This window comes from Lissotriton vulgaris, chromosome 8 (genome assembly GCF_964263255.1).
Source record: "Lissotriton vulgaris chromosome 8, aLisVul1.2, whole genome shotgun sequence".
In the NCBI taxonomy this organism is placed as follows: Eukaryota; Metazoa; Chordata; class Amphibia; order Caudata; family Salamandridae; genus Lissotriton; species Lissotriton vulgaris.
The window spans coordinates 83,783,931-83,796,790 of NC_141696.1; positions in this window are offsets into that span (position 1 = coordinate 83,783,931).

A 12,860-nucleotide genomic window follows, 5' to 3' on the forward strand; every position below is an offset into this window, starting at 1 on the left:
ATGATTTCTGAACCTCTATTCGCTTAATTTTACACTTTGAATATGGCATGAATTCTTTGTCTGTTGCATTATAGATTTCATTTAACATTTGAATCAACAAAGGTTTATACATGTCCTTATGATAAAGTGCTAAGCTACAAACTTACATCAAAAACAGATAGTCATACTTTGCTGGATATTTTTTTCATAGAAAAATGTTCTTCTTTGGTCTGAAATCTCCTGCCTAGATGGTAATAAGTAGTTAAGATGTTAAAAAATGTTTCAGTTAAACAGTACTCCACTGTGTATAAAAATAACACAATATTTTCTTTGTCTAGTGATTAAAGATGTGTGAGTGTCCATATAACGTTACAACTACAATGCCTGAATTACTTCTCCTAGATGGATTATCCTGGGTTCAAGACAAGGCAGTATGGTTGTCCCTTCCACTGGCCATGATATACCTGGTGTCATGTCTTGCAAACTCCACTCTGGCTGCTGTCATTGTATCAGAAAGGAGCCTACACAAACCCATGTACATCAACATTTTTGTTCTGGCACTGGTGGATCTCTCATTATCTAGTTCTGTGATCCCTAAGGTTCTGGAAATCCTTTGGTTTGATTCAAACATTATCACCGCTGAGGCTTGTCTGGTACAAATAGTTTTTTTCGTCAACATGCAGGGTTCGGAATCATATATTTTGACACTGATGTCTTATGATCGCTGTGTTGCCATTTGTCAACCTCTCAGATACTCTTCCGTGATAACAAATTAATTCACAATCAAATCACTGTTGTTCTGCATAACATGCTTTTTTATGTCCTCTCTCTTACCTCACCACACGGCTACAATACTGCAAGTCAGATATTGTGATGAATGCATTCTGTGAATATGTATCTGCCATAAATCTAGCCTGTAGGGACTGGACATCCGACAATATCTATGTGTATTTTGTAGTTTGCATAAACTTATCAACAGCTTTTATTTTCATTGCTGCTTCTTACTTTCTTTGTCATTCTCCGAGTGTTACTAAGGCTCGGTTCTTCTGAGGCTCGTGAGAAGGCTTTCAGCACCTGCACCCCCCACATCATTGTTATAATGTTTTTTCACCTGTCATCCTTGTTTTCTCTTCTTATTTACATCTTTAGTTCAAATGCCCCTTTGCAAGTTCAAATTATGACTTCTGTTCTGAACAGCCTACTTTCTCCCATTCTGAATCCGATTGTAAATATTAATTGGAATGAAAGATATTCAACAAGGTCTCAAGAAAATTTCAGGAAGAATTCGAGACAAGGCATCATAATCATCATCGTTTGCACAACAATATTTAATGAAATATTACCCTGATTACAAAGGAAGTAATCGTAACACCTGAGGACGTACATCATTTATGCAATGCATAAGTGATGAATCATTTTGATACAATTTTCTAATAAAATAGGAGCATGATGCCCGTGCTTGGAAATCAAATTATTCCTCCTGTTACAGCAAAGGACCCAGTACTGAGTGTTGTGCTGCCTGGACAAAGACTTCCTAGAAAAAGGCCCAAGTGATCTGCTAAATCTGAACTTCTGCTATCTACTCGCAAGATCCAAGAATACTTCCCCATTTCGCCAAAGAAGACCTAAAGAAATAAAAAATTGACAGAGAACTTTAAAACTTTTAGTTCCCACATCTGGAATGAAGTTGAATCATTTATCCAAAGTTAAGAAAAGACCTGAAAACCACTCTTTTCTTGGATACTTTTGATGAATTTGTTCTAAAATGAGCTCCCCTGTTTTTTCTCATCCAAGGGACCCAGGCCACAGAAACTAAAGGACCCTATCAAAAAACGTTGCATGTCTGATATCATTTCCTCTGGGACGGTTCAGCTAGGCACCTGCCTAGCTCACATGATGTGCTAGTTGCGAGAGTGAAGATTTACCTCTGAACCATTCATCACTTTTCTTAAGGATCACAAACCTGATAGGACTTTAAAGGTTCTAATTATTACTCAAAAGTAATTTCAAGTGGCTTCAACATGATCCACTAAGCCTATTACTTCCATATACTCGTTTCGGTCAGTCATTGAAAAAGTTGCAGCAGTGGGGTGAAATCAAACTTTTAAGTTGAAACAAATAGAAAGGAGGTGGGAAACCTTCCCACAGGTCTGTTGCATTATGTAGCAATATTAGTCACATTTCAGGCAACACAGCGAAGTGAGGCAACATGCTACGCAGCATTGCGTGAAAGGGAGACATCAGAAATATGAGATATGCCACATTTCTGCTGCCTCCTTGGGCAGGCACACTGTGTCCTGCCTAGCACAAATGCAGGCACTTTTGCACCATGGTACAAGGGTTCCTGTGCTAGAAGCAGGATTGTTTTGTGCAGGTTGGGATTTCTTCCTGCACAAAAACAATGCTGAAAGGCATTTTCCTTTTCAGTGTGTAATGTGGAATGCATCAGACATACATCAAGGAAGTAATAAGCAGAAATAAACATATTTCTCCCAAGCATGTGCCTTGAAGACGTACCATTTTGACGCGTTTCCAGGTTTCAACTCTTTGAAAATCTGGAAATGTGCTAAATCAATGGGTGGATGTGAAAGAACACCCACACTCCACTTATGGGACACCTCCATGCTGCAAGGTAACACAAGGCAGGGAAATCCACTGCCTCAGAATTACCATACCACATGTAGAAAGAGGAATAAAGAGGAGATATTAAGTTATGCCTGTGTAGGGATGGCATACTGTATGAAGCAATCCCACGTTTACTATCCTTATTAAATCTAGGAAATCATCAAAATCCATGGGTGGGTGCACAGTAACTGAAATGGTCCACCCATGGAAGTCCTTCCCAATGCAGAATAACACAATGCAGTAATGTGAGCTATCTTGCTATTCTTTGGATTTAATGAACCATGGAGAGCCAAACAAAGTTGGTTTGTGTGGCTTTGTAAATGTCACCTAGGCCCTTGCATTGCCTTGCATTGCCTTTGGTGTCGCAAGGCCAATGCAAGGCCCTATCTGGCACATGCATCAAGGTAGGCTTTTGTGAATCCTTAATTGCGATTATTAAGGAATCGCAATAAAGGAATCGCAAAAGCCTATACATGTAGGAATTGCTATACAAATAGCGATTCCTAAACATTCCTCAATTGCGACTCACAAATTGCGAGTCGCAATTAAGAAATGCCTTCAAATTCATTCCTATGGGCTTACAGGCCCTTAGGAATGAATGGGAGATCGCATGCGCAATTTTCGAGTACCAGTAGGTACTCGCAAATTGCTCATGCAATTTCAAGGGTGCAAGGGTGTCAAAATGACACCTTGTTGCACCCCTGAAATTGATCTGTGCACAAAAATTGTGCAAACACCAAAGAACGTGTGTCTGTGTGTAACCTACGACTTTGAAAAATACTAAGTTTTTGCAAATTACCATGAAGTTCTACTTCCTGGTAATTTGCTCCCCCTCGCTGCTTCAAAGTGGTTCTTGCATTGCATTTAAGGAATGGCAAATGTGATTTCTTAAATGCAATCGCAATTTGAGAACTCACAATTAATTGTGAATTCTCAAATTGCGAGAGCCTTGACCCTTCATGCACCGCAAATGCCCTTTTTGCGGGTGCAAACGGCCGATTATTGCAAATCGCACCGTTTGCGCTCGCAAAAAAATGGTTGATGCATGTGCCTGTATGTGTTTACTCTTGCAATGTTCTTTCTTTCTTAGAAGTGCATGACAATTCTACCATTTGGCTTAGAACACTTTCCAGAGCTCCCTCAGCTCTCGTGAAGTGCATTACACTGTGATAAAATAGAGAAACCATGTCATACCTCTAAAGATGAAGCCAACACGATTTCCTGCTCATAGCTGTTCGAAAAGCACCGAAACCATCCATGGCTCCATGGAGGGGCACACACAGTAATGCTAGAAAACCTCTGTCCCTTGCCAGTACCTGTTAGTCAACTGCATTGGCTTAGAAATCTATAATGCTTAAGAGAGCACCAGGGAGATAGTTTCTCTTCTTCTGTAAACTTGTGGAGAAAAGCCTCTGAGTCATATAAGGCTCACTCATTCCATAAACTCATTCCTTCTCTGGGTGAGAAAGCGGCTAGTCGGTAAAGGTGTGCAAAGGAGAACCGAGCTGGGCATGAATGTCGATTTACCAGATGCCAGGGGTAGCAGAAGTGAAATCACCTGCCCTTTGACATCACAGGAAATGACATCACATGACTGAATGTCTTACCAGGACCTGATGTTGCATGGCCTTTTACCCTGATACCACCTCAGAAATGGCATCAGTAAATAATACGCGATAATAGTTAATAAAACAGCTGCATAACTACCAGAATGAGCAAAAATACTGTACCGAAGGTGCTTGCATGGGTTTATGTTGGAATCCTGCATGCATTTAGCACGCTTGCCTTTACAACGTTGGTTGTAGAATGAACACGCCATTACAACATGTTTCATTAGCACGCAAGGACAACTTGCTTTAGGGGGCTGCTGGACTTTGTAATAGTGTTCAATTTGAACGTAATTATTTAAGGACAAGGATACCGTCAATTATCCCTCTCCACTATACACATTTACAATGACTTGATCTGATGTCTTACTTTTTAGTTCATCTTATGGTTAAATTTCTAAAGAAACACCAAACACATAAATGATATCATTTTTTCTTTTTAGTAATCAAAATAATTTTTTTAGGGAATTTTTTGTATTGTAATCATATACATCAAAATTACACAATATCTATTTTCTTTTGTCAAACAATATTTACATATAACAAAATAACATTTGAACAATTGTTAACCCTTAATCCATGGGTTCTGTCTGAAGCCCAATAGCTTACAACTAAGGAAAAATTGGAAATGTCTCTTATATCCTTAATTCCTTATTCGAACACCACAATTGTTTATGGGAGTTGTTGAAGCACAACTCAATGTTTTTATGGCTTCTCAAGTCACTCCAACTCCTCGAGCATATATCTCATATTACTTCCAAGTGAAACAAAGTGTGTCGAGATCAATAATCAACTGTCGACGCGTTTCGGCCTGTCAAACAGTTTCAGGCCTCATCAGGACAATGGGCAGACAAAATAAGCAGTACTTTACCTATGACAAGAAATCAAAAATTACAATAAATAAGCAATAAACTTAATCACATTATCATGACATTTATATACACGGACACAGGCACCCGAGGGTGCCACTACCATTCTAGAGGGAGAAGATAGTTCCTGAGGTTGGGGTCTCTAATAAAGAATCACCCATAAAATAAAATTAAATAAAATGAAATAAAATCCAATGTGATTGTAGAGAGAAACCACCACCAAGTGAATATATTCAGAAATATCAAGGACCAAATCTCTAGTCACACTTCCCTTATAACCTAACTACACCATGTCACCTACCACATTCAGTTCTGGTAAATATTCCCAGTTAATTATCAGAATTCTTCTTCGCTTTGGTATATCACACCAAGTATCTCATTAGGCCAATCTTCATATTAGCAAGGCACCCTGCAATGTCAACGTGTAAACAATCAAAACTAACTAAATCAAAAGACCATTAATCCTAGCTATTCACCCTAAGGACAATTATCCATGTGTAAAATAATTCACACTCATATTTATATCCATGCTTCAAAAAATCCTGCCCTGTCCAAACTGCCATTGTGGACATTAAGGTCATACTACTGTAATTAATCCTAGAAGTAGGTCCCCCTTTCCCCCTTAAGTCTGCAGACATAGAGGGCACATGCAGCTATATTAATACAAATTATCGAGTGCCTACAAGTCCTCAACATGTAAAAATAGCCGCTACTCATTGGCGATGTCTGAGAACATCTCTTAAACTCGAGACTGTTTACAATCTAAATGCGACCAAACATCATGTTACACCCTAAATATAAGGTGTACCTGGCATTTGACCTGCGTGAAGAAATCCACGGTCCGATCCAAACAAAGGTCCGGTCGAAATAACCAACCAACACCGTCAAGCGTCTCCAAGTCACGCCAACTCTTCTCTCTTTCTCCCGGTCACCGAGGGATTACCAAACAGTTACGGTGATCTAACGCGCATCTCCGCGCCAATTTCAAAGTGTTGCCAGCGAGGAAGGACTAGAGCCTAACAACACCACCCAAACTAAGATGGCCGCCACAAAGTGCTAAGGGTTCGTCACCACTAATGTCAACAACCCTACTTGCTGCCGATTAGACAGCTAATGTCGATATACACAGTTTGAATATATCGTGGGCATGCATGGAAAGGATGAATAAGTGTATTTGAATTAAAACTGAGAAATAAAAATGAAAGTTAATTTAAAAAACGAAAAATAATCAATAAATCAATCGTGATAGCAGCAAAAAACATCAACAATTACTAGTATACCAAATTATCCCAAATATTATACATATTAACTCTTAAACACCCGTGTGAGACCGTACCCCTCTTACAATCTATAATTTAAATTATTCAGCACAACCAATATTTACTACAATATTCCATTAAAAACACATAACATAAAATATGTCCAGACATTTAGAATAATGGTAATCAATTCATTATATTCTTACGACTTCACACAACAGCACATCACGGTACTCTCTTTCTACAAAGTTGAACTTATACGACTGCTATCCCTAAAGAACTATCAACCTATCAGGGACCACATTTCATCTCTCTCGTTCAAACCAGTTTTAGATGTCTGATATTTCTCAATGAGTCTTGCCTCCAATTGGTTCAGTTTGGTTTCAGTGTCTGTTTTGTTTCTGTTCGTAACCACACAAAGTACAGACCAATGTATGTCGTTAAATGTGTGGTTAGTTGTCTGGTAATGTTCGACCAAAGGAGCCCCCAAGGTCAAACATTTGATTCTAGATTTATGCTGTAAGACTCTCGCTTTAACAGCTTGAGTCGTTTGTCCAATGTAAAAGCGATTACATGGGCACCTGATACAGTAGATCAGGTTTCTGGTATTGCAATTGGAAAAATGCCTCTGAATATGTGTGTATCCATTGATCTTAACCTCTTTGGAATCATTTGTCATCTCACAAGCCACACAATTGTGGCATCTGAAATGGCCAATGATTGGGGGTAATTTAAGTAAATACCTAATAGTAGTAGATGTTGGTTTAGTTGGATTGCTTTTAGCTCTTACCAATTGATTACGCACATTAGAGCCCTTCTTAAAAGCAAAGAGTGGTTTGGGTATCTCTAGGTCTCCTAGTAATTTCCAATTGTTTTGGATTATCTTTTTCACTTTGTTTGCTCTAGGGTCATATGTCAATACACAAGTTAATGGAGTGTCATTCTGCTCTTTAATTTTAGGGGTCAATAAAGTCTCTCGGGGCGTATACCAAGCTCTCTTGAGTGCCACTTTAGTTAATCTCTTGGGGTATCCACGAGAAATCAATTTTTCTTTAAGGTGGTTCGCATGTAAAAAGTATTGATCCTTGTTGCTGCAATTTCTTCGAATACGAAGAAACTGCCCATAGGGCAAATTCTCTTTCAGTGACCTAGGATGTCCGCTACTGAAGTGAAGTAAAGTATTACGATCCGTCGGCTTAGTATATAAACCGACAATCAATTTCCCTTCCTCATGTTCAATGTAAACATCCAAAAAATTTATTTTCAAGGGATCACTAGACACCGTAAATTTGAACTCTTGGGTTCTGTTATTCGCAATTTCCGGTGAAAAGCTACAACCCATCGCGACCCATCGCGACTCCTGAGATCTGAAGGTATAATTTTTCTTTAAAATTAAAGAAATTATTTTTTAAACAGATCCTAGCCAGTTGGACAATAAATTCAGTCGGCACTTGATGGGGACGTTGTCTTGAATCCAAAGCAAACTCACACACACTCAGAGCATCCTCCTGCGGTATATTCGTGTATAGTGATTCGATACCGGAAATTGCGAATCTAGTCATGGATCAGTTTGAAAAGAGATGGATATATAGCGACACCAACCCATTTAAACATCTTTGTGGGCTCTGGTGTCGCTATATAGATGATATTTTCATGATTTGGAATGGGGACTCAGAACAATTGAAGGAGTTCCATACTTGGTTAAATAACAGAACCCAAGAGTTCAAATTTACGGTGTCTAGTGATCCCTTGAAAATAAATTTTTTGGATGTTTACATTGAACATGAGGAAGGGAAATTGATTGTCGGTTTATATACTAAGCCGACGGATCGTAATACTTTACTTCACTTCAGTAGCGGACATCCTAGGTCACTGAAAGAGAATTTGCCCTATGGGCAGTTTCTTCGTATTCGAAGAAATTGCAGCAACAAGGATCAATACTTTTTACATGCGAACCACCTTAAAGAAAAATTGATTTCTCGTGGATACCCCAAGAGATTAACTAAAGTGGCACTCAAGAGAGCTTGGTATACGCCCCGAGAGACTTTATTGACCCCTAAAATTAAAGAGCAGAATGACACTCCATTAACTTGTGTATTGACATATGACCCTAGAGCAAACAAAGTGAAAAAGATAATCCAAAACAATTGGAAATTACTAGGAGACCTAGAGATACCCAAACCACTCTTTGCTTTTAAGAAGGGCTCTAATGTGCGTAATCAATTGGTAAGAGCTAAAAGCAATCCAACTAAACTAACATCTACTACTATTAGGGATTTACTTAAATTACCCCCAATCATTGGCCATTTCAGATGCCACAATTGTGTGGCTTGTGAGATGACAAATGATTCCAAAGAGGTTAAGATCAATGGATACACACATATTCAGAGGCATTTTTCCAATTGCAATACCAGAAACCTGATCTACTGTATCAGGTGCCCATGTAATCGCTTTTACATTGGACAAACGACTCAAGCTGTTAAAGCGAGAGTCTTACAGCATAAATCTAGAATCAAATGTTTGACCTTGGGGGCTCCTTTGGTCGAACATTACCAGACAACTAACCACACATTTAACGACATACATTGGTCTGTACGTTGTGTGGTTACGAACAGAAACAAAACAGACACTGAAACCAAACTGAACCAATTGGAGGCAAGACTCATTGAGAAATATCAGACATCTAAAACTGGTTTGAACGAGAGAGATGAAATGTGGTCCCTGATAGGTTGATAGTTCTTTAGGGATAGCAGTCGTATAAGTTCAACTTTGTAGAAAGAGAGTACCGTGATGTGCTGTTGTGTGAAGTCGTAAGAATATAATGAATTGATTACCATTATTCTAAATGTCTGGACATATTTTATGTTATGTGTTTTTAATGGAATATTGTAGTAAATATTGGTTGTGCTGTATAATTTAAATTATAGATTGTAAGAGGGGTACGGTCTCACACGGGTGTTTAAGAGTTAATATGTATAATATTTGGGATAATTTGGTATACTAGTAATTGTTGATGTTTTTTGCTGCTATCACAATTGATTTATTGATTATTTTTCGTTTTTTAAATTAACTTTCATTTTTATTTCTCAGTTTTAATTCAAATACACTTATTCATCCTTTCCATGCATGCCCACTGTGAGACTTGGCCCTTTCCCCAGAATTTTTTCGCTTTTTATCCCCTGTTAATTTAGAATACCCCCATTGAAACAACACTGTATAGGCCTTGGGTGGTGGAGAATGCCCTGTTTAGTTTAAAACTAGTGTTAAAATGCAGGTACCTTCTACACCTAACATGGCCGCCACAGACCTCTGCTGCAGCAGCGTGGTTTAGAGGGCGCATTCTAGTAGCCAGGGGCAGGCTGGAACCCTCAGGCAATGTATCCATCTTAGCCTGCCAGCCTGTCCACAGGTAGAATGGTGGAACCTCCGGAAGCCTCTGGAACCTTCTGGAAGAGGTGAGGTGACACCAACTGACACCAACTGACACTATCAACTGTCAACTGGCACTATAAAAGGAAAGGGAGGGAACTTTCCTGAAGAGAAGAAGGAGAGAAGACCTGGGGAAGTACCTACGCAGGAGGATAGGCAGTGGGGGTCAGGGCAGGGTCTTATGATGCTGGAATGACAGGGCCTAGTGTGCTGCTTTGCAAGTGTTGAGGTATCCTGTTCCCCCCCCACTGACCTAGCCCCGCGGCAGGGAACCCCCAGGGACCCCTTGAAGGGATTGGCTGAGAAGAACTTGGAACACCAGCCACCAACTTAACCCCCTTCAAGGAATAAGAAAAGAAGGAACAAGAAACCAAGCTATTTACAAGGGCGCAAGAAACATCACGCCATCAAGAAACTAAGCCGCTATTTATAAGGGCACCAGAAACTTGAAGCGCCAAGAAGAAACTTTTCTCCTCACAGGACTAATAAGGACTAAACCAGGTATTTGCGCTGAGATCCTCCCCTGCGCTCCTTGAGGACACCTGTGTTTCCTTTGCCAACTTGCCACTGTTAGATGGCTGGTCCTGTGTGAATTGTCTTTACTTTAAACCCACTGGGGAAGCGCTAGTGAAGAAACTGCTCAACAGGGCTGCCCTAGGTGAAGCGCTGAGAAGTTGAAAAACTGTGGCTTGAGAAGCGCTATAACCTGCCCCTTCATCAGCGCTGAGAACTGGGTGGAGGAAGCGCTGTATGACCTCTGCCTGGGGAAGCGCTCTGCATATGACCCTGATGCTAACCCTGCCCAGTGCTGACAAATTGAAGATCTGTTAAGCCAGGAAGAGCTACTAGCAAGAGAACTTTGTGAGCTCCCCTGCTGGGCCCCCATCGGAGCGCTGTGAAGTGGTTGAAGGGCGCGGACATCTGATGTCTGAGGTGCTGTGTACCTGTAAACTGGCACCCCTGAGAGCAGCACAGTATCTGCCCCAGCTGAGGGCGCTCTGCTGTCTGACCAGCCAAGCGCCGTGAAATTGCTGCTTAGCGCTAGCTTTGCCGAGCGCTGTTGTGCCGGTAAAGCGCCTACCTGTGGCGCCTGTTGAAGCTTTCAGATTGTCACGTGTGCGCGTGGGCCGCCCCCCCCCGGGGCTTCGTGTCACCGCGCCGGCTGCCGTGGGAAGCTGCTGCGTCTTCGACCCGGCTGGGTCATGCTCGGAGGCCCCGTTCCTGGGCCTGAAAAGATTTCCTGTCAGGGCGCCGGAGTCCGGGTAGGCCGCGCAGGCCTGAAGCCTTCCCCAGCCTGAGTCACATGACGGGGGACGCGAGCCGCGTCATCGGCCGCGCCCCCGCCGGAGCCGAGCAGCGATCGGCTGCTTTGAGGCGCGTCTGTTGGCAACTGAGGAAAGCCCTGCCGGGCCCAACACTCATCGCGGAGGGGGTGTGGAGTTCTGGAATCCCCCTCCGGTTCGCCCCACATTGAGGATCAGCCTCGGTCCCAGCGCCGGTGCCAGCAGTAGGCCCTTCGGCATCGCGCTAGGCCGCCACGAGGCCTGCTTGAGGGCCAAAGCCTCCCCGGCTGCAGAACCTCCGCAAGGGCCGTAAATAGGCCGAAGAGAGAAGGTAAACATAAGGAGGGAGGGCGGGAATCAAAAGGAGGTCCCGGTACCGCCCCTCCTCGTGGGAAAATCTTTTGCTGAGCTCTCCTGGCCCCCCACAAGTACTGGATTTGGGCCAGGGCTCATTAACAGTTTGAAAGCCCATTAGGGACAGTTGGGCTCTGTGTTAACCCCTGACTAGGGGAAGGATTTCTGTTAACGTGATTGGTTTGAAAGGAATGTTTACCCTTGGCTAGGTAGATGATGATGAAATGCTCTTCCTAGTTAAAAGAAATGTTTTTAGTAGTTACATGAAAGGCCTAAGCCTGCCTATTGAAGTATTCTACTCTTAGCCTTAGGAATGGGTAATCAGGCCTGATGAAATGTTGGCTTTGCCGGATGAGAAGTTCCCCAGTCTCTAACAGATTGTTTTATACTCCTGCCCCAGTGTTCCAACTTCTACCTATCAAGAGGGTTACCCATGGGTGCTAAAAGTGTTTAGGCCTGTGTAGAGTAAGTAATAAAATGTGGATACCAGGGTAAGGAAACGGTATTCCTGCAGGAGTGTGTGTCTGGTAAGTAAAAGTTGATTACTTACCTCAAAGGGGTAAACCAGATGATTATTCCGGATTCCGTATTGAGCAACTGTTTATCACTCATGTAAAGTGGAATGGCCTAACTTCTAACGAAGAGTGTTACATGAAAAGCCTATGCCTGAGTGTTGAAAGGTTTTACTTCTAAAACTGGAAGGGAGTGTTGCCAACCTAATGCTACGGTTAAATGAAATGTTTTACATATTTAAGGAAAGTGTTCACTCCTTCTAGGAATAACTCATAGAATGGTTTAACCTACACAAGAGGTCATTTATTTATAATGGAATGTTTTGCCTCTTGAGGGTTACTGGCCTGTTGGTCAGGGAGGGTGGTGAGATGTTCGCTCATTGACCATGGAATGTTCCACTTTGGCTGGATGTTCTGATGTAATAAGGCCCAATGGCAAGTTAAGCCCTAAATAAGGAACTGTTTATATTTACCTAGTGTGATGTTGCTTGATCTGTTAGGAAGTGTTCTACATTCCTGCCTAATGCCATGTTTAGTTAGAACTAATGGGATGTCTACATAAGGAGGTGTTTACTTAAGGGGATGCCATCCTTGTTGCATGAAATGCATATTCCTGATTGCTGAAATGTTTTCTTCCACGTAGTACTAAATTTACTAGGAAAGCTTACTGTTATTTATTGACATGCTTCCTGTTATAATTCCTTAATGCACTACTTTCAGGTGCTGGCTCAGAACAAGGCTGAGGTCAGGCCTGTGCTCTTCAAATATTTATTTATCTAATAATTAATATTTATTGCATATTCAAGGTTCATTCATCTAGAATTTATTCCAGAGAAATACAACATATGTATTTGTAGAGGTAAATTGAAAAGCTAATGTTATAATGAATTTCTTCTACCCTGATCCTGCTCCATCTACTTGATTATCTATTTGAATAAAGTTA